General features: G+C 41.6%; 1 protein-coding gene across 2 annotated transcripts in view; it reads right to left on the bottom strand.

Annotated features, from left to right (window-relative positions):
- Positions 1 to 21,087, bottom strand: part of PCDH15 (protocadherin related 15) — a 2,123,136-nt gene that overhangs the window by 1,344,920 nt on the left and 757,129 nt on the right. For both annotated transcript variants that reach the window (XM_033941002.1, XM_033941006.1), the window contains exon 5: positions 6,570 to 6,682. The gene's annotated coding sequence lies outside the window, so the exon portion shown is untranslated. The remainder of the gene's footprint in view (positions 1 to 6,569; positions 6,683 to 21,087) is intronic.

The raw sequence follows: 21,087 nt of genomic DNA, 5'->3' as shown, positions 1-21,087 counted from the left end.
CTTCTGTTCTTCTCAGCTGCATCAGTTGCTCTCCCCAACTGTCACTGAAACAAATCCTTTTATCTGAGCAGAGCAACCAATCAGGGAACAGTTTACAACTGCATTCAATTCCATTCCCTATTTTTTAATTAATTTAACCCCACCCCCCTTTTAAATCAAACCACACTGTCAAGCAACATGAGCAAATTGCCGGTCCACCCATACTAATCCTATGGACTGCTTGACATTTAGCTTTCACTGCTCAGCAGCTTGGCTTGATAAAAGGGGAAATTAATTACTTAAAATCTTTGCATTTGCTTTCAACCCCTCCCTCCCCCCCCAGGTCCTACACATGTGCTAACATGAGTTCTGTCAAAAGTTAAACTTTTTAAGCCCTTCAAAACCCAAAACAGAAGCCTTTCAAATTTTAACATTTTGCACCAAAATAGGACTCATTTGAAACCATTACTACTACTACTACACTTCTATTGCACTGAAGGGCATATACAGCGCTGTACTGTACATTTTGATAGTTCACAGCTCACACAAGCATCTCCTCGGCACCTGCACATACTAGTTCAAATATTTTTAGCAACATCAGAAATATTTTTAAAACATTTTTTTAATGAGTGTCAGTGCAGATCTCCTTAGACACCACTGCACATGAGCAGCAAAAATCGCACAATTCTTGGGCAAGTCTGACCACCACACATTTCCCAGCACTCTTTGGAGTTTTTGTTAAAATGATATGCATGATTTGCGAATGCATGATCACATTTGAAATGCAAATCATGCCACAACTTGGGCCCGACTAATAGGGTTCCCACTGAGCTTCTGCTGTCTAAACAGCACTTTTTTAAATTTAAAAAAATTGATGGCTCAGAGATAAAACGGCCCTGGAATTCTCCCGGAGCCATTGGGCCTCTTCCCCCCCCCCTTTTTGCACATGTGTGCATGATGTCATTGATGATGTCACTGTGCACTGCATCAGTGTGCATGTGCATGGCAGTGTTCCAGCGTTGGCCCAAGCCTCAGCACAGGCTTGGGACTTTTCCAAAGGACTCTGCCAGCTCTCTACTTTTTCAGGTCAACCAGAATGTTGGGGTTGTGTCAAATTTGCTAAAACCCCATGCAAATTGGCCAAGTGATTCATGCACTAACATTGCTTTGCTATACACACAAAAGATGCATGGGTCTTAGCAATCCGAAAAAAACTGACAGGTAACTGTGTGACCAACAGATCTGCCTGGTTTTATTTTCCATTTATTTTTTTAATGGCACAGATATTTTGTGTGAGTTACACATGCAAAATATCTGTCCCATAAAGAAAAAAGCCCCCTGCTGATTTTCACTAGTGCAGAGATGGAGGGGGGATTTCCAGTGCTGTGTTTATCAGGGGTCGTTGCGGAGGGCTGTCATCAATTGGGGGGGGGGCTTTTTTTCTTTGTATTTTTTTTAAATGAGGTATATATTGTACGTGTGTAACATGCACAGCATCTGTGCCCATTTAAAAAAATACAAAAAAAGCCCCCCAACTGATGACAGCACTCCCCGTCTTTTGCATGCATAGTATCATGTCGTCTCCTCCCCCTCCCCTCCCCCACCCAGTGCAGGTGCGCAAGCGGCCTGCCTGTACACTCTCATACCACAGCCCACCTGGTGCATCATCTCCTCCCCACCAAAATAATACCTCCTACATACTGGCTGCCTCCGCCAAACACGCTGTGCAGGGGAGCGATGTTTGCAATTTCAAGCCTCGTCCCACACCCTTCCTGATTGGCTGCCATAAGTTCTCGCAATGGCAGCCAATCAGGAAGGGCACAGGGCGAGGCTTGAGATCGCAAACATCGCTCCTGCCCTGCACAGCGTGCTTGGAGGAGGCAGCCAACGTGTTTGGAGGAGGCAGGAGCAGCAGTCCACAAGGTAATTTCCGGTGAGGGAGCTATTTAAGGGGGGAGGGTGGTTGCTATATTGCTCCATAAATAGGCCACCCCATCTAAGCAAGCCGTACCCACTAGGCCGGTTTGCAAAATCTATGTATAAGCCACGGCCTATATATGGGGAAATGTGGTACTATCTCTTATAATAAAACCCTAAGTGGCGCATGCACACTCTTATCGGTGTGCTTCCATGATCCGTAGGTCCGTGGCCGACAAGAGTGCGCATGTGCGCTTACTATGGCCCCACGCGTGGCAGAGAAATGTTAAAACGCGGAATCCCTCCTCACTCACTGTAAGGCAGAGTTTGTCGTTGTTGCTTTCCCCCCCCCCCGGCGCACCCCTCCCCGGCGCATCAGAACCCCTGTTGACCCTCCCATCCAACCCTCCCACCGCTGAGTCCGGCAATGAGATGTTCTCTCAACAGGAAGCGTCGGGTTGAATTCAAACGCTCCTGGCAGGTTGGGAGGGGGCGGAGCAGGCTCGCACACCAGGCGGGGACAGGTCAGGAACGAGACTCCCTGCAGGAGCCGGCCCGATGGCTGGAGTTTGCCGCTGAGTCCGGTGAGGAGTGTTTCCCTCAACAGGAAGCGTCGGGTTGAATTCAAATACTCCCGGCAGGTCAGGAGGGGGCGGAGCAGGCTCGCACGCCCAGCGGGGACAGGGCAGGAACGAGACTTCCTGCAGGAGCCGGTCCGATGGCTGGAGATCGCCGGACTGGACAGGGGGAGCAGGTAAGGGGTGCTGCAGTACAGGAGGAGCAGGGAAAAGGTGGTGCTGGACAGGGGGGTAGTAACAGGAAGGGAGGCCTACTGCTGGACAGGGGGAGCATGGAAGAGGTGCTGTTACATGGGGGGAAGAGATAAAAGGTAGGGAGGCCCACTGCTGGATAGGGGAAGCAGGGAAGAGGTGCTGCTAGACGGGGGAGGGAAGTAAAAGGAAGGGAGAAAACCTACTGCTGGACAGGGGGAGAATGAATGGGTGCTGCTGAACAGGGGGAGACAAAAAGAAGGGAGAAGGGCTCCTGCTGCACAGGGGGAGCAGGGAAGGGGTGCTGCAGGACAGGGGGGAGGTAAAAGGAAGGGAGAAGGGCTACTGCTGTACAGGGGAAGCAGGCAAGGGGTGGTGGTGGACAGCCGAGGAAAGAGAGAGACAGAAAGTGGCCAAGGAGAGAAAAAGAAAGACACACACATATTCTAGCACCCGTTAATGTAACGGGCTTAAAGACTAGTGTTACTATATTTTATGATGTTGAGTAATGAGCCGTTAATTAGCAATAATTAAGCACTAACAGCCATCTTGTTAAACAATCTTCTATGAAGACCTGCATGCAAATCTTTTAGCATGCAGCTGTAAAGGGGGCATGGCCATGGGAGGGGTATGGATGAGTTCAGTGAAAATGCATACAATATTATAGAATTGGGGGGATCTATGCCTAACTTATGTGCCTGGATTTAAATCAAAGCAAATAATAATGGCCACTTATAAAGTTCAATCTTTATCCAGTCCAAAAGAATCGTGATCAATCATCAACACTTGCAAATCGACTGAATATCACCTTAGTGCTTGTATTCATATGATTTATAGAGAAAACGCCTCAGCCCCACCACTCCACCGCAAAAACTTGCGTTTAAATCGCGGGAAGCAACGTGTGGTGCTTCATCATTGGCTGTCTTCACTATTTTGTTGTACGTGGGTAATTTTTCTAACAATCTTTTTTTATTTTATAAATTTTTATCAATAAAACTTGATTATCAAACTTCATTTCTTGTTGGTAACTCAATATATTAGATAATACTTATCTCAGCCAACCAAGGGAGCCAGACCCGACATGTTTCGCACATATAACGTGCTTTCTCAAGGGTCTCCCGAGGTACGCCGCCGTCATCCGACTCCAAAAGTTTAAAGAGCAAAAAATGGCCATTTTTTTGCTCTTTAAACTTTTGGAATCGGATGACGGCGGCGTACCTCAGAGGACCCTTGAGAAAGCACGTTATATGTGCGAAACATGTCGGGTCTGGCTCCCTTGGTTGGCTGAGATAAGTATTATCTAATATATTGAGTTACCAACAAGAAATGAAGTTTGATAATCAAGTTTTATTGATAAAAATTTATAAAATAAAAAAAGATTGTTAGAAAAATTACCCACGTACAACAAAATAGTGAAGACAGCCAATGATGAAGCACCACACGTTGCTTCCCGCGATTTAAACACAAGTTTTTGCGGTGGAGTGGTGGGGCTGAGGCGTTTTCTCTATAAATTATATGAATACAAGCACTAAGGTGATATTCAGTCGATTTGCAAGTGGATTTAAATCAAGGCACTAAACACTATTCCATGAATGGTGGGCAACTCAGAGCAGAATTTTGCAGTGCCTACATATGTGTCCCATTTACTGAACCTAGTCCTATGTGTATATCTTTTTAGCATGTAGGCAAGAGCTTTTACATCAGTTCTATTACAGGCGCATGCGCTCACTTTGAATCACACAGGCATGTATTTAACTGGTTTTATAAAGGAAAATAGGTTATTACTATCCTTGATGGAATAGGCATATAGGTGCATTGTCATAGAATTTCCCTCTTAATGTGGACAAGCGCAAGCTAATGCATATAAGGGAAAATGATCCCAACTGCAGATACAAAATGCAGGGTTCTGAGCTAGGAGTTATCAACTAAGAAACAAACCCCCTCTTTTACTAAGGTGCGTTAAACAGCACGCGCTAAACGCTAACGCATCCATAGACAATAATGTACACATTAGCGTGAGCTAATATTTAGCGCGTACTACAATGGCTAGCGTGACTTAGTAAAAGGACTCCAAATTTTGGTGTTACACTGAATAATTTGTCGGTATTCTGAGTCAAGTCTGCCACAGACTTAAAAAAAAAAATAGAATGTTAGGGATTATCCAAAAAGGTATGGATAACAAAAGTGATAATACTGTATTATGCCTATGTATAGATTCCTAGTTTGTCTGCACCTGTGGTCAGTTCCAGTTGCCTCATTTCAAAACGGATATAAAGCAACTAGAAAGTGTTTACAAAAGGTCAAGAAAAATGATAAAGGGGGATGGAATATTTCCTTTATGAAGATTTATGTAACCTTTCCCTTCCTAGAGTGAATACTGCCTTACTTTACCCATAAATTTTGTAGTCATTTGTCAGGCAGTGCTTCCCTAAGAACAAAGTACATAAAAATAGGGAATAATGGGAAAACAATAAATAGGTTTTGTAATACAAGAAAAATCAAATCTACAATTAATTATTATAAATGATCACTGAAGACACAATGAATTGTTTAAAAAACTTTCTTATATATTTTCTTCTCTAGAAATCCTCACTTCATCCGGCTTACAAATCTAACTACATGGAACAATTTCTGATAAGTATTTTATCATTCTATTTTTCTCTCAGATTTACACTTTTATTTCTAAAAGTTTTCTTTGTTAGAGAACTGATTATTTGTACTTTCTTTCTCCTGTGGCAGGAAACCACAGACAATGAATTCACAAAGCTCAGGTAAGTATATAGTCTTTTTTATTCTCTTGGTTGACTTCACTTGGCAATTCAGTTTTCCTCTTTTCTTTCATTGGAACTCATATTCTGTATTCTTTTTTTCCTTTGGGTACCTACTACCTATTCGATAAATAACTCCAAGAAAGAAACCTGCCTCACTAAATTCTCGTTTCTCTACCTATCTTAATAAAAAAAATGAATGATTAATATTCTCTTCTAAAAACCTACCAGTTTCAAACTGGTACAAGAAAGAATTTTCTTTTGAAAGGTAAACATACCAAGCTTTAATTAATATTAAATTCAGTCAGGCAGCTTAATAATTGCAGTATATTTAAAGGCTGTCACAAAACTGCCAGAATTACAGCCACCTCATTCATAGACAATCCAAAGAAAATTACTGTATAGAGTCTATTAGGAACTCCAATTAAAACCAACACCCAACAGTTTAAAACTTTTGGATTCCTTGCTAAATTATCCAAAGACCCTGAACAAAACCTTTATACCATCAAAGTACAAAGCTCAGAACCCTCACATACATTACACTTCATCAGGGTTATTATACTCCGCGAAACCTGAACCTTAAGCTAAACACTGCCACACTTTATTGAATCTTACCAAAATTACAGACAATATTTAACAAGCAGCTACAGCATCTAAAGATCCCACCAGCTGACACACCTGGCTGTTTGGCAGTCTGGAACTCTCCTGGAGAGAGAGAGCTCTGCTGTCCAGAATTCCACAGGTGACACATGCTACTCTGAATTCTTAAAGCTACAGAGACAGGCTAGTCTCCCCTCAGACAACTCTAAGCATCATTCTTTCTTTCTTTTATTTCTCTCTGATAACTTTTAATTAACATATAATTATTTGTAACTACTGGTTGCATTAAACAGGTTAGAGCTTTTTAGTTTGGCAAAAGACAACTGAGAGGAGATATGATAGAAGTTTACAAAATTATGAGTGGAGTGAACAAATTAAGCAGAGTCTAATGCAAATAGAAATGTGATTATGGCAACTAACATATTAATGGATTGGACAAATTCCTGAAGAAAAAGTTCAGAAAAAAATATTAGCCAGGTAGGCTTGGGAGATCAATTTTTCATCCCTGGAAAGGAGATATGGAAAATAGACCTACTTTTAAGATCTGCCAGGTACTTGTGGCCCGAACTGGCCACTGTTGGAGACAGGATGATGAGCTTGATAAATCTTGGTCTGACTCTGCATGGCTTTTCTTATGTTCTTATGGTCCTAAAATAATAAATAAATAATGGCATGAAGACTTCAAAGCATCAAGAGAAAGGTAAAGACCTTTTTAAAATATCAAAAGCAGATCCTGTAAAGTTGTGCATATTTTCAAACGGGACGTCCAAAAAAATATATATTTTTAAATTCCATTCTTGGATGGCTTGGCCGCCAAAACATCTAAACAGCCAGGATGTCTAACTTTATTTGCCATTTTCGACCAACTTAAAAATGTCGAGCAACTTAGAAATGTCCAAATCAGCACTATTTAGATGTGGGAGGAGCCAGCATTGTAATGGACTGGCCACATAGACATCCCAGTAGAGCAGTGGGGCACTTTAGAAGATACTGCTCTGAACTTCACTTAAAAGATATACATCTCATCATAACCCCCTTATTATATATGGTGATCCCTCCAAAACTCTCCCAAAACCTTCAGACCCACCTGTCTCCCACCCCAATAGTCATTATGGCTGCAGGTGGCTTTTATATGGCAGTATAATAGGATTTTGGTGGGGCTCGGTGGGCTCAACCAAAGCCCCCTCCCCCCAAAAAAAATCTGAATAAACCAGCAGAACAGCAGCATCTGGTATGGGAAAGCTTAATTCAGGTGTCTTAAATAGCTTAGTGAATGGGCTAATAATCCATAGAGAGGAGGACCCAGGCCCATAAGACACTCTAAACACTACAAATATGGTGGAAAATGTGAGTCCACCAAAGTCCACCAAAATCCTACTCTGCTTCTATACAGGTGCCACCTGTAGCCATAAGGGCTATTGGGGTGGAAGATTAATCAGTGGGCCAGTTGCTATGAATCTCTTGAATTAATGAACATTTTCATTCAGAATAGAATCAATACCTAAAGCCTTTTGAAAAAAAAAATGTTTTCAGTAATTTTTTTTAACATTTTATGATTCAGTTCAGTATGAATAGCTTGCAGTAGCTGATTCCATTGACTAGGTAGTAAAAATAAGAATGCCTTATTACGTGTTGATTCCCATTTCGTTCTGTACACTGAAGGAAGGACAAGCCTATTGTCCTGTAAAGATCTTAATGTTCGATTTGGGGTATATGGAATAGTCAAAGATTGCAGACAGCAAGGTTCAGAAATATGTAATGCTTTATATGTCAATACTAATATATTGAATCTAATTCTATAAGTAACCGGTAACCAACGATATTGTAAAAAAAAAAAGGGGGGGGTGACTCAATCATATTTATGGTACTTTTATGCCCTAGTAGCTTTAATGCCACATTCTGCAGAGTTTTTAGCCATCTTATATTAAATTTTGATGAACCAGCATAAACAATATTACAATAGTCTAGCCTTGATATAAAAAAATGCATGTATTAAAGTATGAAAATCCTTATTCTCAAGTAATCCTCAGAGATCTCAGGATATAAAAACCTTAGTGCACACATTGTTATTATGGAGTGGCAGCACAGCTACTCACATGTCTGTATCCCAATAGTATGTCAGACTTTAGTAGCAGAGTGATTCTCACACCCACAAATAGAATCAGCATGTGTGTGCCTTCTGCCCTATCTAGTATTGACACTATGGCACTGCTGCACACTGGATGTAGTTACTTCTGGGTTAAAAACATTGCCTGGGATCCCCATTATACCAGGCTGCCATGTACAGTATGTCTGATCTCTAGTAGTGGGAGACTATTGCTAAGGATCATGGGTTCCAGTTACAAGGTACAGGAGTGACTGGAGATCACTTCTACTTTATCCCACCCAGGGGTGGGCAACTCCGGTCCTTGAGGGTTGGAATCCAGTCAGATTTTCAGGATTTCCCCAATGGATATGCATGTCATCTATTTGTATGCACTGCTTTCAATGCATATTCATTGGGAAATCCTGAAAACCCGACTGGATTCCAGCCCTCGAGGAATGGAGTTGCCCACCCCTACACTAGACCATCAGACTGCCTCAGGTAAGTCCAGAGAGAGCTACAAGGGGCGGAGGTGTCTTTGTGGGGGTGGGTCATTGACTGTGAGTTCAGGGAAGTAGGTGAAGGGTCCACTAAATGTTGCCAAGTGCCTTCCAGGGATGTGGGGGCATCTATTTTGTAGGGGACAGGGTGTCTTGAAGGGGAAGGGGAGAGAGGGAAGAAGTATGCTTTTGTTATTTTGACAGCTCCAACAACCTTAAGATATATCTCTGAGCTACACATTAGTGACCTGTTGCTCCCAAGGAGCAGAATAACACAATTTGCAAGGTTGATTACAAGTTGTATTATTCATGTAGTGAATTATCTCAGATTAGCGACTCCCAGGGTACACTACAGTAGACTGTGAAAAAATGCAGGATTTTACTGCAGTTTAGTAATGCTTCCTTCCCTAAGCCTTTACACCATGTGTTGGGTTTCCTCTCTTCTCACTTAATCGCATGGGTTTTATTGATTATATACATATAAACCCCTGTTCTTAGTTCATTTATACATTTTGAATGTATCATCTAAAGACATGCAATGACATTTAATATATTTCAGAAGAAAAATTATTCTAATAATGTGTTTCCATGATAGATAACACATTTCTCTGGTCCTGTACTTAGGAATGACCTCTAAAAGATAAGCAACATTACTTTCCCATCATGAACCATAGTCTCCAGAGTACCATTTTAAGCTGCAGGCAGGAAATAAAGCAGAAATTATCACTTCCTCATTTATAGTAGATTTTAAGTGGAAATTCTATCCCATTTGCCTTCTAAGTAAATATTATGTATTGAGCAGAATTGTATGTTCAGTTCCACAATGGGGCTAATTTTACAAAACTATTAGGTTAGCAAAATACTGGCAACTTCCTTTCAACCCTAATGCTTCCAGTACTTTATTTTGTCATAGTATGGATCACTCTGCAAAATCCTATGCAATAAAGCTAAACAACCTTCTTACTGAATTGTTCTTTCTTTGGGTGGCAGTGGTGGTAGCGGTGATTGTTTTTTGCTGGAAAAAGAACTCCTAAAAATCTGAATAAAATAAAACTAGGCATGATAAAATCTACAATTGTCAGTACTATCCTTGACAGGAATGGTCACCTTTGGCTTTATCCCTGTTACAAAAACAAATCACATTAAGAATGCTAGCTTTTCATCTTCTAGCAATTTTAAAGTAAATCAATAAAACAATTAACTTCATGCAAACAAACTAAGCACAATCCTTTATGCAGATACAGAAGTGCATTGTTTCTGGCATGAAATGAGTTCATTCTGTAGAATGAAATAGGCCACCCCCTATAAAGCAAAGCCTGCTGTTTAGTTCAATTTAATCAAAATTGGAAGTATCAGCATTTCTAATCTGGAAACCGTCTTTTGCTCATATAAGTAAAACGTGTTTAAACATGGACTGTGAGCTTGTGTAGTTTTCAATATGAAGTTCATCCTGCTCAACAAAAAAAAATATTTTCTCTGGGTAAAACGGTAGCTGAATTCTTTTATTTTCTGATATTTATCAGCAATTCACATAGATAAATGGCTAAGGCAATTTAGAAAGATGAATTAATTCCTAATCCAGAGTATAAATGAGATTATAGGGAATGCTGAAAATTAGTAAAGGTTTTATTCATCCAAATCACATTAACACCCCCTTTTACTAAACCACGCTAGTGTTTTTTTAGCTCAGGGAGCCGTGCTGAATGTCTCGCGCTGCTCCCAATGCTCATAGGAGTTCTATGAGCGTCAGGAGCAGTGTGGGGCATTCAACGCGGTTCCCTGCGCTAAAAAACGCTAGTGCGGTTTAATAAAGGGGGCCCTGGTTTCCAGAGAGTAAATATCTTTGAAAAGCTGGGCTTTGTCAAATCATTATTGTGTTGTGAAAGTGTTTATATAAGAGATATTTGGGGTGCATAAAAGACTATTCAGCATGTCATAAGAAATGTGGGCCATACAGGAGCTGAAGCTGCTGGTTTTGTTCACTCTTTTTACAAATATCCCCCCTCCCCCCCCCCACACACACATACACATACCATTTTTTATTTGCTAACCAAAACAAAAAAATTATATGAAACTAGTGTTTAAGCCCGTTACATTAACGGGTGCTAGTAAGCCTCTTTCCCTCACATGTCCCCTATTTTCAGCCCCAGCTCCAAACCCATTTTTACACCCCCCCCAGCCCCCTTCTCCCATATTTTCCCTTTCAGCTTCCAGCCCCAGCCCCTTTTTCTTACATGTCCCTTTTGCAGCCGCCTTCTCACACATATCCCCTTTTCTGCCCCAGCCCCCTTCTCTTACACATCCTCATTGTCAGCTCCCATGTTCCCTTTTTACAATATCGATCCCAGCTCCAGCCCCCTTCTCCCACTTACCCTTTTTTTCAGCCCCTAGTTCCCTTCTCCTATTTGACCCCTTTTGCCTCTAAAGTGTGGCTTGGACCCTGGTCCAATCCCAAGAACCCCCCCTCTCCTTTAAATCCTCCTTCCCTCACATGTCCCCTATTTTCAGCCCCAGCTCCAAACTCCTTTATTAGCCCCCCCTCCCAGTCCTCTTCTCCCATCTTTTCCCTTTCAGTTTCCAGCCCCAGCCCCCTTTTCTCACATGTCCCTGGTGTCTATCCATCACTAAGAAGCCCCACCCTTTCCTGCCACAAACGGAAGCATCCCTTTCCCCCTCTGCGGCAGCAGTTGTTTTTATTTTTGGTTTCGGCCAGAGTTTTTCCCACTCTTCCTCCCCTTCCCCTTTTGCCCCCTCTCACTGGTGTGCTCTCTTGTTCTCACCTATTTTCTGCCTCGCTTTCTCTTTCTCTTCCAGTACCTGTCTTGCTGCCTTTTCCCGGTCCCCTCTCCTGTATTCCCTCGCTCTCCCTTTCTCAGTCCGGTGTTAGCATTTCAGACCTGTCCTTGTTATTCTCTGCTCCTGGTAAAAAGCCTCTTTCTGACTCTTCAGCCTTCTCACTCCTGCCCACATTAAATGGAAGCTCAGCCTCAAAGCGCGACTGGCGGCTGAGGCAGCTTCTTCCCGCTTAATCCCTGACAGACTACTAAAATTTGTACCAGCGACCGGAGTGTTTTTAGCCCTCCATCTGGGTACTTTAATGCTTACTGAGGAGACAGTGGGAGAGGGCGAGAGACTAAGAGCCCCGGGGAAGAAGCGGCTGCTTGGGGCAGACAGACAGCTCGTAGGAGACAGCTGCGACTGAAGGGCCGGGCGCTCACAAACTGCTCTAGCTGTGCCAATTGTCCATCCTCCTCCCCAACAGCTTGCACATGACCCCCTCCCCCTTTTTTCTTTGGCTCTGTCCTGCCTCACCCCACCGTGCGCTGACTCTGCCAGACCCGTTCGGTGACAAACCATCAGAAAACTTTTCCAACTTTTCCTCCTCTTCAGTGCACACACTGTGCGCGCAGATGTTTCTGTTTGGGGGATGGTCATGCTTCCTCCTCAGACAGATCAGCCTACTACGCATGCGTGACATGGAAGACAGACACACAGAGGCACGAAGTTTGAAGTGCACATGTGTGCTAAGGGTTTTATTATTATGGATGACATACCTCTGAACCAACAGTATGGCATATTAAACCTGATATACCACCTTTTTTAACTAATTAGATGTTTAAGGATACCCTCAGCAATATTGATGAGCATACTTCGGTACCTGGGGGAAAGAGAAGGAAGACTGGGATGTGTAATACGGATTACAGAGAGGTTTAAATTAGTGTAGGCACAAGTGGAAGGGCTGAAAGCGTATAGATGCAAGGGAACATTTTGATAGGTTAATCATTTTATTTGGAGAGTTAGTGGGCAGGAAGGGTTAAGTTGGAAATTTTGTGCTCACTCTGTCACACCCCTCCCATGCTGGATTGTGATTTTCTGGGAAGGAGTTTGGTACTGTGGGTTTAATTGTGAGTTTCAGGGTACACAGTGATCACAGTTTAGGGATAGAGTTACAATGGCAATTTTGATCCCAGATTTGATTACAGAAGGGTCTGGGGATAGTAATGGAGTTAACCTGTCTCATGCACGATACTGCCATGAGCAAGGGGGAGAGATTTGTTGTCAAACCTTCTTGCATTTTGGAAGGGGATTATTATACTTTAATGTTATGCAATTAATCACACAAGGTTGTCACTGACTAGCTATTTTGCTGGAGAGGTAAGATAGTGATATATAGTGTTTCTTCCCTAAATACACACACATACATACATAGGGCTCCTTTTACTCAGCTGCGTTAGGGCATTAATACGCAGAATAGTGCGTGCTGAATTGCTGCGCACGCTAGACCTTAACGCCAGCATTGAGATGGCTTTAGTTCTAGCCGCGTAGCGCGTGGTGTAGTGCGTGGTAATATCCTGCGTGTGCTAGAAACGCTAGCGCACCTTAGTAAAAGTAGCCCATAGTTTTCAAGTTTCAAGTTTTATTTCAAATTTGATTCAATTGCTTATCAGGACTTCTAAGTGAGTTACAGGTAAGAAAAAATAGAGAATTAAAATAAACAACAATAAAATGCAAATGATTATAACAAACATTTTAAAACAGTATTTAAAGCAAATGATATAAATAACATGAGACGATTCAACTTAACTAACTTGAAAAGAAAGGTAAGTGGGGAAGAAATACAATTGATATGGGGATGCTGAAAGTTGTTTCTTATGGAAGTTAAAGAAAGATCGAAAAAAGTACTGATTTCAAGTTTTGAATGCTTCTTTAAATAAATGACTCTTGAGAAGGCCCTTAAAGCGGTCTAGGTTTTTTTCTTCTTTCAAAGAAATGGGTAGTGTGTTCCAGAGCTGAGGAGCAACTACGGAAAAAAATGTCCTGGCGTTTGGTACTGATTATTCACAATGAGGGAATAGTTAATCGTCCGTGGTCTGTAGATCTAACACTGTGGGATGGCTTGTAAGAAATGAGATATTTTTTTATATAGTATATGTGACCAGTAAGTGCCATAAGAAGGAAAGCTGAGGCCGGTGTGAGCATCAGGCATCAGCTTGGAGATGCTGCTTGCTGTTAGCAAAGATTTTGAAGAGGTTTGTGGGCAGAGAGGAAGAAAGATCCTAGTTAGGGTCACCAGATGCTCAGGTGCCGGGACAAACTTTCCAAAGCCTGCAGTTTGTCCAGGTTTTGTAAAGCCCCGCCACATCTAGAGGGCCTCTGAGCATGAGTGGAAGAAGTCACACGCATCTGCGTGTGAGTGGAAGAAGTCACACGCATCTGCGTGTGCTTAGAGGCCCTCCAGACCCAGCAGGGAAGAAGAGATGAGGCTGTATGGGGGCGGAACAGGGCTGGGTTTGGAGCAGAATAGGGTGGGGTTTGTGGCATAACTGGGTAGGGCTAGGGAAGAAAGGGGCGGGGCCATGCATCTGAAATTTTGTAGCTTCAGATATGGTAACCCTAGTGCCTAGGGTGGTCTGTGCCCCGTGCCCCCCACCCCCCTGCTATACCATTGTGCATACCCCAGCACTATGCACTATTCGATACATGGCACTCAGCTCAGAGTGCTGTTTATAGAATAACTAGTTTTTAAACCTGTTACATTAATAGGTGCTAAAATATATGTCTGTCTGTCTTTCTTTCTGTCTCTCTCCCTCCCGCCATCTTTCGTTCTGTCAGTCTCTCTCCCTGGCCCCCTTTGTCTGTCTGTCTTTCTCTCTCTCTCCCTGGCCCTTTGTCTTTATTCCTTTCTTTCTGTCTCCCTCCCTTCTGCTGTCTGTCTTTCTATCTGTCTTTCTCCCTGCCCCCTATGCTGCAGCAGCATCCCCCCCCACCCACATACATTTTACTGTGCAGCAGCCACAGCAGCATTCCCTCCCCCAAATTCCGACTGGATGGATCCACATGAGAGATCTGACAGTTATTTCACTTCATTTCTGATGGTCAAATTTTGTCTGAATATTTGCCCTGAACTGGGTCAACTGAAGTCGGGGTGCCGGGGGGTGGGGGTGGGGGGAGGGACTTGTAGTGCTGTTGACGGCTTTCGGGCCAAGTTGCCATCACCGGATTTCTTACAACTGAGATCCAGCGGGGCCCGGTGGGTCTATTTCGGCTTCTTGTCCTTTCTGTGAATGAAAGACGAATGCTGCGGCACCTCCCTTCTGCCTAATCAGAAAACTTCAGAGTGGTGGCTTCGGCCTTGCCCTCCTCCCTCTTTTATTTCCACCTTCTTCGTTGCCCCCTCGGACTTCAACTGGACAACAGTAGAGACTATAACGGGATCAGGGCTGGCATGGAAAAAAAAAAGAAAACATTCCATACCTGTATCACCAACTGCCTCACGCATACGCACTCCTGCCGGCCACGGATGTACAGATCATGGATCAGGGATCACAGATCACGCAGGTAAGTGTGCGCATGCACGCTTAGTGTTTTATTATAGATGCTCAGTGTGCATTTTTTTCCTGCACCCAATTTTGGACACGTTTACTGAATTTAGTCTTGTATGATTTTGCTCCGAAGATGAAAAAATGGCATACACACAGCTATTTCTTACCAAGTATTTAAACAAGGTCCAACAATTTACAACGTGGGGGGGATTTATACAGTACACTTACTAAAAGTCTCAGCGCAGCCAATCAACATTGGCGATAATTTTGGCATAAAACAATTTGTCACCCAATTTTGCAATGAGGTTTGATAGTAATAATAATAATAATTTTATTTTGTATACCGCCATACCCAGAAAGTTCTAGGCGGTTAACAACAATTATACTGAAATACAAACAATACAAATCATTAAAATCAACAAGTTATATGCATATAATATAAGAAAAAATACATACATGCCCCTTTGCAGTTACAACAGACACCTAGGTAGGTCCCGAGGGTATCAGGGTTGGCAGGGGGGAGGAATCTGGGGAGGCTGGCAGTTTTTGTTGGGAGAAGGATCTTTGGATCAGGGATAGGATTGTTTTCATTGGGGATCTCTGAGCTGGGATTGGATGTGGGAGTGAGATGGGGATGGTGTCTGTGTGTGGGGGAGTCTAGCCTGTGAATTAGGTGATCTAGATTCAAATTAGGGGACTAGATTGTGAGCAAGTGGTGAGATGAAGAGGTAGAGGAGCACCACTGCAACATTGTTTATTTATTTACAACAGTCCCTTACTATGCTACATATATAGTTCATGATAACGCAAGTGTTCCCACCCTATCTGGTATACTTATGTTAGTATTTTATAAAGACAAGAAGGCATTAGACTTTTGTTTTCTTCTAAAGGGATCCCTTTTTAGTAGCTAACCTCATCCTCTCCAGAGTCCCTGACATCACATACCTGCAGCCTATTATAAAATTATCATATTTGGAAGTAATTTATTCTATAATTTTATGCAGTACATTTACAATTAGGGCAATTCACACATTCACTAGTTAATGTGGAAGGGAGTGTAAAATGATTGTGGAACGGAAAAGGACTATACCATACTAAATGGTGAGACCTTAGCTAGGACCTAGGCGGAACGTGATTTGGGGGTAATCATTAGCGAAGACATGAAGACTGCCAATCAAGTAGAGAAGGCTTCATCAAAGGCAAGACAAATGATGGGTTGTATCCGTAGAAGTTTTATCAGCCGGAAGCCCGAAGTTATAATGCCGTTGTACAGATCCATGGTGAGGCCTCATCTGGAATATTGTGTACAATTCTGGAGGCCACATTACAAAAAGGATGTGCTGAGAGTTGAGTCGGTTCAATAAATGGCCACCAGGATGGTCTCGGGACTCAAAGATCTCCCGTATGAGGAAAGGCTGAATAAATTGCAGCTATACTCACTCGAGGAACGTAGAGAGAGAAGAGACATGATAGAGACGTTTAAATATATCACGGGCCGTATTGAGGTGGAAGATGATATTTTCTTTCTTAAAAGTCCCTCGGCCACAAGAGGGCATCCGCTGAAAATCAGGGGTGGGAGATTTCATGGCGACACCAGGAAGTTCTTCTTCACCAAAAGGGTGGTCGATCATTGGAATGAACTTCCACTTCAGGTGATTGAGGCTAGCAGCGTGCCAGATTTTAAAAGGAAATGGGATACACATGTGGGATCTCTAGGGGGGAAAAAGGAGATGGGATACACATGGTATCTCTATGGGGGTAAAATCAAGGGGGTGGGTCATTAGAGTGGACAGACTTGATGGACTATGGCCCTTTTCTGCCGTCATCTTCTATGTTTCTACAGTTAACATGGGTATAGATACTTCCTGGGACATACATTTTTGATAAAATATAATAATCCTAAGAAGGTTCTTATAAACTAAAAACCTTTCAAGAAATCAAATAAATCTGTTAATAAGTTCACCTCCATAGAATCAAACTCATCTATTTGTCCGTGCATACTTTTAGACTTTGTATACTTTCAATCATTTGTAATTCATGATTTAAGACTTGTGAAAGTTTATTTTACAATGTTGTTGTAATAACTTAAGTTATGTATATAACTGTTTTGATTTGCTTAAGTCCTAAGTGGAATAGAAATGTTTAAAATAAATAAATATACAGTATATATGTTTATTATTCTTACTTCTCATTTTTCTATGGGCACTAGAATGGTCAGTAAACCCTGTTTTTCAGATCTCAAGGATCAAACAAGGTGATGTCAAGTTATTGAAACTGAAGTAGGAAGAAAATACCCCCATCCATATCTAAAAAAACAACAACAACATAATTTACTTTAAAATGTATGGGTCACTCAGTAGAAGCCAATGGAGAGATTGAAGAATAGCAGATATATACTTTGAGCAATGCTGTTTCAATAAGATTAGTTGTTGTATTTTGAACAATCTGTAGTGGTCTAACTGTAGCAAATCAATTCTAAAATCAGAAAAATCTAAAAACACAAAACAAAACACTTGAGACAGCATAACAGCCAAAATTGATTTTTTAAAAAAATACAGTATGTGCCTCAATCGTTACACTGATGACATTGCACCCAAAATGAAACAAGATTAAAAACCCAAATAAAACAACAACAAAAACCCCAAGTCTTTAAACAATATGGGAAACTAAACAAAACTGTAATATTTATCCCATGCAACCCTGAAGAGGACCTGTAAACTAGCTTTTTCCTTTTGAAAACAGTTTCACCACAAACGGGTTGAAAATTGTACTGATGGTATTCTAAATTTTGTGAATTCACTTTTCACCATTGTCATGTTAACATGTTTAAAATGAAATGGGAAAACAAAGAAGATGCTAGATTTTGTAAAAACACAGACTTTGGAAATAGAAAAGTATTGTTGCCCATTCATCAGTCTAGAAAAAGACAGCATGCAATTCCATTGTAATGCACTTCTGTTTCTAGGTTTAACTCTGGCTAATTTCAACAGATAATATCCCATTGTTCCAGGAAAAAGACAGGTGAAGTACAATAGAAATCACATTAAAGCAGAGAATGAGAGTAAGAAGAGCATAAATAACAAATGTAGTGAAAGACAGCTATACTGTATAGAGACGAATCAGCTCATGTAAGTAATTGTGAAAATGATCTCATTCAATTGAAAACAATAAAAAAGAAAGATGGAACAACAAGATTGATTTTTCACACTTGGCAATATGCTACAATTGTAATACCTCAGTCACAATCTTACCACATTGGAACAAGATCTTTCAACCAAAACCTGAAAAAGAAAAATAATCATCTCTAAATAAATCATGTCCTTCCTTGCTTGTGCATCACTTGGCTTCATATACTTTGGTGAAAATTATACATGTGTAGTCTCTCTGCCGGCTGACAATTTGTTGGTGGAAGTAATTGGCATCCTGTTTTAAGGGACACGCATTGTGAGGTAAACAATAGAACGTCATATATTAATGTGTTAGCCCAACAATCAAGCGAGTCTAATGCTGTCAGACCTTCAGGTCAGAATATTATCATTTGTTCTAAAATGCAGGAGCTGGTTTTGAATGCCAACTAATACATTTATTATGGTAAAATGCGTTTATTGTGATTTATGGGGTATATGAGAGATGCTGACACGACGCTTAATACTTCACATTTCTCTAATGCTCTGCAGGAAGAGATAAGGCTACTGTACAATTGCTGGTTTGATTTCCCTTGCTCTTTGATCATCACTCAGACTTCCAGGTTGCCTGTCTAACATTCAGCAGTAGGGTGGGAAAACACTGTACCTAATCAAAAAAGCTCCAATTGACTTAACCTTGGCATTCGTACTACACTCACACAATCTCTCTAGACATTAGAAAATGAACACACTAATGACGTTGTATTTTGGTGGAAATTGGCCACAGCATGTTTTATTTAACACTTTGATATCTTCCCAACCCTTAAATATCAACAACCCCCTTTTATTCGACAATTAGTCAGTGCTGAACTAGCCTCCAGCCTACCCTGATAACTTACTCCCACAAAAACTGTGAGTTAATTACTTTTTTAAGGTGGGACCTGTGGTGATCCCAAGACCCAAGATCCAGGTGCCCTCGAGCCTTTAATAGCATCAACTTCATGCTATTAAATTTCTTTTTACCACTAGGCCATCTTGTTTAATACCCTCTACTCCCCATTGTAAGCTGTGACCCCCATTACCTATCCATATTTCCCACCCCTAAAACACACTGCCCATCTGCCCTTCCAACAGTTCTCCCTTTGTACCCATGCAGGGAGGGGGCACAGGGAGGGAAAAGACAACTTTGCTACCAAAGCCCTATCCTACCCACCCAACCTCTAATGCCTCCCAACCCTGCCCACTTCTGCTGACACGCCACAATTTGGAAGACACCAGAGTAAGCTGGCGGAAGATAGCATCAGCTGAGCCTAGTCACCTGCTGGGAGTGAGGGTGAGGTAAGAAATGGGTTAGTTTAGGTGCTGAGAGTCAGGGGTTTAAGAAATGCAGGTTGTTTGGAAGAAGGAGAGAAAGGGTTTTAAGGTAGTTGTTAAGCAACGGGTGATTGGTTGGTGGAGGTAAGTGAGGAGATTAGGGGAAGTTTTTTTAATTGGTCAGGTGTTTTTGGTGGGTTGGAGAGATAGTGTGAGGAAACAAAGAAGAATAGTATAGGGTTATGAAAAATTATCCCACCCTGCCTACTGGATTTCTTTGGGGATGGTGGGGGTGTTTTGAACGCTTGGGTGGGAGGGAGGCAGTTGTCGCTGACAAGGGAGGGGGGGCGGAAGAAGTTGGTATTGGACCCAGTTGTGACTGGGACATCAGAAGTTAATAAATAATTAAATGTAACACTCGCAGGCGATACCGCGGCGAGGGGAGGCATGATCTGACATTACCATGGGTCATGTTTGGATGATAGTACACAGTTTAAGAACTGAATGGGAGCTAGTTTCATTACCGAATAGTTCCCTGGGGTGTGAAAACCACATTATGGTTTGTGGTTGTTGATATGGATTGTGATTGACATGATATTTTACAGTTAAGAACTAAAAGGAAGTTAGTTTCATTACTGAATAGCTATCCGGGGTGTGAAACCACATTGGGGTTTGTGGTGGTTGATATAGATTTCATTGTGATTTTCTGATGATGTTTAAGATAATTAATAAAGCTGTGGCTAAAAGGTTTTTCCACAAATATGAGTTGTGTGATTATTGGTGTGCTTATTTAGTGGTGGGTGAGTCATATGGTTGGAAGCAGGTGACAGAATGTGAATGCTAATGTTCTCAGCCCCACCCTCCATCCTGTTCTCCCATTGCCGTTATTTCATTCAAATCCCCAACCGCCACCCCTGACACAGTGATTAGAGTTACAGCCTCAGCACCCTGAGGCTGTAGGTTCAAATTTCCCTTTGCCCCAGGTACATTAGGTAGAGTGTGAACCCACCGGGACACATAGGGAAAAATGATTGAGTACCTGAATATAAAGCGTTTAGGCTATAAGTGGTATATAAATACTAAAAATAAATGCCCAGAATTCCTCCATCAATTCCTTATACCTATCCCTTGCTGTATCCTTATTTGACTCCCTCCTATTCTCACCCCCACCCCACTCCAACTACGTTCTCTCATGTCGGTATTGCCAAGGTTATGTGCCCCCCCTTAAATTCAATGGGTCACCCTATATTATAAACACCAATTTATGTAGATAAATGATAACAATCATGATAACAATCATGGGAATAAATATAGCTACATGTGTGGGGAGAAGAGTTGGAAGATTTTCTCTGTTTTCTTATGAATTGCTTTATACAGTATTTAGGTGCCTTAATCATCCAGAAATAAAATCCACACTGTTCATTTAATTCACTATGAGATTGAACTCAGTTTAATAAATTAATTTAAGTCTTCTGATATTAAATGGATTAGAACAAATTTTTGAACAATGATAGAATAAATGAAAACCGCCATGGCAGCTTAAAAGTGTATTACTTTGAAAAATAAAAGCAGATGTAAATCCATTAATCCTCAATAAAACCTGTATTTAAATTGATTTATATTCCTCTGAGCATGCTTATGGACAAACAATTTATATAGATAAAGCCCAATTTATCACAGGACATCTAAGTTGAAAAAGGAACATCTA

The sequence above is a fragment of the Geotrypetes seraphini genome, chromosome 4 (genome assembly GCF_902459505.1).
Source record: "Geotrypetes seraphini chromosome 4, aGeoSer1.1, whole genome shotgun sequence".
Classification (NCBI taxonomy): Eukaryota; Metazoa; Chordata; class Amphibia; order Gymnophiona; family Dermophiidae; genus Geotrypetes; species Geotrypetes seraphini.
The sequence above is the reverse complement of the archived record's forward strand: the minus strand, read 5'-3'. Positions and strand labels throughout refer to the sequence as shown.